The sequence below is a fragment of the Elephas maximus genome, chromosome 17, assembly GCF_024166365.1.
Source record: "Elephas maximus indicus isolate mEleMax1 chromosome 17, mEleMax1 primary haplotype, whole genome shotgun sequence".
Classification (NCBI taxonomy): domain Eukaryota; kingdom Metazoa; phylum Chordata; class Mammalia; order Proboscidea; family Elephantidae; genus Elephas; species Elephas maximus.
The window spans coordinates 71134903-71138866 of NC_064835.1; the positions used below are offsets into that span (position 1 = coordinate 71134903).

At 41.7% G+C, this 3964-nt stretch overlaps 1 non-coding gene across 1 annotated transcript; it reads right to left on the reverse strand.

Moving 5' to 3' along the window:
• Positions 1-824: 824 nt before the first annotated feature.
• LOC126061266 (small nucleolar RNA U3) lies at positions 825-1028 on the reverse strand. Its single transcript, XR_007513741.1, has one exon. It is a non-coding gene; the product is annotated as a small nucleolar RNA U3 (small nucleolar RNA).
• Positions 1029-3964: the final 2936 nt, after the last annotated feature.

Consider the following 3964-nt stretch of genomic DNA (forward strand, 5'->3'; position numbering starts at 1 on the left):
CCTATGGAGCAGTTCTACTCTGCATACATGGAGTCTACCATGAGTTGCATGAGTTGGAGGAATCCACTTAATGGCAACTAGCAACAACAAATGATTAATAATGATGATAAACCAACAACAAATGATTAATAATGGTGATAAACCCTATAGGGTTTATCATAGGAGTGGCTGGTGGATTTGAACTGCCAATCTTTTGGTTAGCAGCTAAGCTCTAACCACTGTGTAACCAGGGCTCCATATAATGATGATAGCAAAAAAAAAAAAAAAAAAAAACCAGCCAGTAACTGTACGAATTCGAACTGCTGACGTTTTGGTTAGCAGCCTAGTTCTTAACCACTGCACCACCAGGGCTCCGTAATGATTTAAAAAAAAAAAAAAAAAGAAGAGTTACCACGCAGTCGATTTCAACTCATAGCGACCCTGTAGGACAGAGTAGAACTGCCCCATGGGTTTCCAAGGAGTGCTGGTGGATTCGAACTGCCAACCTCTCGGTTAACAGTCAAGCTGTTAACCACTGCGCCACCAGGACTCCGTAATGATAATACCAAAACTGAACCAAACCCATTGCGGTGGAGTCGATTCTGATTCATAGTGACCTTATATGGCAGAGTAGAACTGCCCCATAGGGTTTGGTTTCCACGGAGACTAGCGGCCACCCCGCCAGGGCACCATAATGATGATAGGCTAAACAAATTAAGAATGGAGAGCTTTTCCAAAGAAATGCTGGTATGGAGATTAACAACAAGGAAAGTTTTAAATCCAGTGACTGTTGAGATGAAGAGAAGCCTTATTCCAACAGTCTACTTTTTTAATCCTTTACGGAAACCACCCAGACTGCACTCTCTCTTTACTCTCTCAAAAGGAAGATAAGGATCATCAATGACAAATAGCAGCTGCAGGGAAGCAGGACCAAGAGCCAGCTCAGGAGGGAACGCTGCGCCTCCTCCTTGTGGTTTCCGGTGCTCTACACAATCAGACAACCCTCTCTAGTAAAGAACTATACAAATGATCTCTGAAAGTATAATCAATCTTGAACTCACTGCTTCTGCTGGGCCTATGGCGGCCGCATACATTACACTAATGGCATTACAGTTTCCCCAGTTCTAGTTTTATTGTAGAAAAAATTAAGAGAAATTGGCTCCGCATTACAATCTTCTCAAATGTTATCAATTAACAATGTACTTTTGAGGTTTTAAGAGGAAACGTAAAAACCTTACAGAGAGTTGTAAACAGCCATGTTAACATAATACTCAGTAACAGCCAATCGCGACCAGCGTCTTTAAAGGTATTTGCTTCGCAGTTCTAGGAAAGCAGCCCCGTCTTGAAAGCTAAAGTAAAAGGACAGGCCTTTACTTCCAAGAGTGAGACTCAGACTGAATTAGATGTTTGGTAAATCTTGGCAGCTGCAGACAACTGTTGCCCTAAGACTTTGATATTCAAACCAACGTGACTGTATGGGTGGCTGAGACCTAGGGCTGGAAAATAGAATTGCTTTTCACTTTATCCCATTTGTACCTTCTGATATCTGTACCATATGCTTGCACTACCTATTCACACATTTTGAATTTTTAAAAAATAAAGCCAGTTGTTCAGCAACTCAAAAGGTTAGATAGGAAGCTTAAGTGGCAGTGAGTTGAATGCTAATGACGGAGGAATAATTTAGAAAAGGAGGGTGAGAATGGTTGCACAACTTAAAGAATGTAATCAATGTCACTGAGTTGTACATGCAGAAATTGTTGAATTGGTATATGTTTTGCTGTGTATATTTTCCAAGAACAGAGAAAATAAATTATTAAAAGAAAAAAATAAAGCCAGTTGTTTGGTGAATTTGACACCATTTCTACCCTTAACAACAGCAAAACAAAAGACTGGAGGATTTTTGACCAAAAGATAAACAATACGCATTAGTTTAAACTGCTTCACACTATTGCCTGCATGGCTTCTGGCCTCCAAACCATCCTCCCCTTTGAAGGTGTAGACATAGTTCTAGGCAATGCTTTGGCTTCCAGACCAGATTTTTGGGAAGCTTTGGGGCTGGTGGTTTGTTAAACAGATCCAAAAACAAGGAGATGACGCGGTCTGCAAAAAGCCTAAATCACTCTGCAGAAATAAAACTGGGGAATTTCTGGATGTGAAAAATAATTGCCAGAGTCTAATTAACAGTCTAAAATTAGCCCGATTAGGCCACAGAAACAAGACTCCTCCAGGTCACTGAGTTTGCCATTTCAAGGAAGCTCTACTCTCCCACCTTCCCCCCATCTCAGTCACCTTCCGGGTCCTTTCTTCCTGAAGACAAATCCTAGGAGTTATGGAGTTGGAGCCACTCAGGACTGAGCTTAAAGGCAAGAGAGGAGGTGATAGAGTGACCAGACACAAAGCCAGGCAGTCTCCTGACCCACAAATACCATTCTGCCATTCCACCCATTTCTAGTTTATCTTTCTACAGCAGCATGGCGCAAGCTTTGGAATTCAAATGCTGGCTTGCTGCTCTAGGTCTATGGTCTTGGGCAAATCATTTAACCCCTATGGACCTCAAGTTCCTCATGCGTAAAAACAAGCAAAGAAAACACAGTGCCAACCTATAGTGGACATCCAATATTTTTCTTTTCCCAATATCTATCCCTCTGCTTGTAATGGTCCTCCATCTATCTTTAGTTTGACAGCTCCTCATCCACTCTTGATCTATGTAGTTATGATGAGGCAAACCCAACACGGCTCCCAAACCATAGATGCAAAGTTTGTCCCATGACCAAGAACTAGCCAATCAGCATATTCTATCCCAGTAACTACAGTGAATTATTCATTTACGAGTCCATTACCCAACAAGGATCACTGAGACTCACTCCTGAGACTTATGTTGGAACTATTAGAGAAAGACTCTCTCTCCTCTGAACTTGAAGCTCGTAATGATGTGGGCCACTACTTGGAGAGAGGCTGCCTAATAAGAAGCCAAGTCAGAGGAGAACAGGGCTGAGAGATGAGGGGTAGAAGTGCCTGATGGATTGAGCACTTGGATACAGCCAAACCTGAAGCAAGGCCTACCCAGGGACTGAAAAAAAAAAAAAAAGTTATAGAAGGGAATAAATTCCCCTTCTGGCATAAACCAGTTTGAGATGGGTTTTCTATCATCTGAAAAACAAAGCATCATCTACTGTGGAATCATAATGCCGGAGTTTAAATCATGGCTCCATCACTTATTAGCTGTGAGGGCTTAGGCAATTTACTTAATACCTTTGTGCCTCATTTTCCTTGTTTAATAAAGGGGATAATAATAGCACCAACTTCAAAGTGCATAAACCAAACCAAACCCATTGCCATCGAGCCAATTCCAACTTATAGTGACCCTATAGGACAGAGTAGAACTGCCCCACAGGGCTTCCAAGGCTATAATCTTTACAGAAGCAGACTGACACATATTTCTCCAGTGGAGCAGCTGGTGGTTTCAAACCACCAACCTTTTGGTTAGTAGCCGAGTGCTTAACCACTGTGTCACCGGGGCTCCTTCATAGGACTATACCAAAAACCAAACCCATTGCCATTGAGTCGATTCCAACTCATAGCAACCCTATAGGGCAGAGTAGAACTGCCCCATAGAGTTTGCAAGGAGCACCTGGTGGATATATACAGTGATCATTAAATGAATGATTATACATAAAGCACTGTCAGAGTGCCTGGCACATAGAAAACATTATATTGGGGTTATCTATTTTACTATCATCATCATCACTATTATTATTATTATCATCTCACTGGTTTATAAAGATTGGGGGAAGATAGCCAATGAGCTTAGGTGAAATTAAACATTGGACAGAACAGAACGGAATGGGGGTTCATTCTCACAGAAGGAAGGAGTCTTAGGTTTCATCTAGCCAAATCTAAGGCCCAATTAGCCTTATTGTCTTTTCTGCCAGACTGATGTCTTTTCTGCTAGACTGATGAGCCTGGTAGAGTAAGGTCATGCATT